We start from the raw sequence: 1,383 nt of genomic DNA, 5'->3' as shown, positions 1-1,383 counted from the left end.
AGAGAGGTGGCAATGAAAAAGTGGAGGGCTGGCATACTTTTAGTGGTACAGATGGTTCTAAAAATGTTCAGGAATCAACACATCCAATTGAAATTTTCTATTTATTGTGTGTAATGTAATTATTCAGCAAAACTTCTGCTCCTTGCAGATCTTGTATTGTTGGTTTAGTTGAAGAGGGAGAGAGAAAGTAGTGTAATGTTTGGGTTAATGCTATACGCACATAGAGGAGTGACTACAAAACAAAACAACAGCCACAGCTCCGCCCTTTACCCAGGAATCTGCAGAGAGTATATAATACTGTGCAGCCTCGCATCCCAGTGGACTGAGAGACACAACTAACGTAAAGGTCATACAGATTTACAATAAACCGTGCGAACCTAAAATTTATGTGTGTGCCCCAAATCGGAATATATTTCTTGCTAATTCTCATAGAATATTTAAATTAAGTATCTTCTGTAATATAATGAATTAAATTTACTTGGATTTTTAAAAACAAAGATAAATAGATGTGGTGTGTACTGTGTCCCTTAGGTTTTTGTTAATAATGAATTTTGGTTGTGACCCCCAATTTAGTGTATAGTATTTAGGCATCTGGATACTGACTAGTTCTAGTGTTAGATTTAACACTAGATGACAGGGGAAAGGAGAGAGAAACTGATGAACTTTTTTTCTTACATGATTTTATGTGTAAGATCATTTTGTGGGTTGTAGAGAAAAGTCATATTGCAGTAAAAATAATATTATAGAATACTAGTAAATATTTTAATAATTAATGTGCTATTATTTATTTCACCCCATAAATTCGATGGGTCAAAAATCTTGTTCTTTGTCTGTGCCTAGAAATGCTCCCGAATCTTACTATTAAACACCCATATCAAGGCAAATTGTAAATAATTTTAAATCTTCTGGACTACCTGGCATCCATCACCCAAACTGACTACCAGACATCTGGACCAATCCTAGGGGTAAGAAAGTAAGACTGATAATTCTCAAGTGTGTACTTTTTACTATAAAAACTAACTTTTCTTTTTTCTTTGGAACACTTCTCAGTTTTTGCCTATCTCTGTTCCCAGTTTCAAACTCCAAAACCCTTAACTAAATCTTTCTCACGTGTTTCTGGCCAAAGCCTCCCGACTCTTTTTGAGTTTGTTCAACACCAGTATGAAAATAAGTCAGAAATATATCACGTGTGTTAGGTAAATTGTTCCTCTTAGTTTTATTCTCTTTTGAATACCTTAATAAATAGGTACATTAACTTCATTGATTCAACTATTATTTAATGAAATTTTTATTAAAATTGCTTTTAATCATCATCTTGACAGACTAGGTATTATTTTTTCCTTTTGCCCTTCATGCATAACTGTAAATAGATATTCATCATTT

Source organism: Desmodus rotundus, chromosome 6, assembly GCF_022682495.2.
Source record: "Desmodus rotundus isolate HL8 chromosome 6, HLdesRot8A.1, whole genome shotgun sequence".
Classification (NCBI taxonomy): domain Eukaryota; kingdom Metazoa; phylum Chordata; class Mammalia; order Chiroptera; family Phyllostomidae; genus Desmodus; species Desmodus rotundus.
This window is presented reverse-complemented; position numbering follows the sequence as displayed.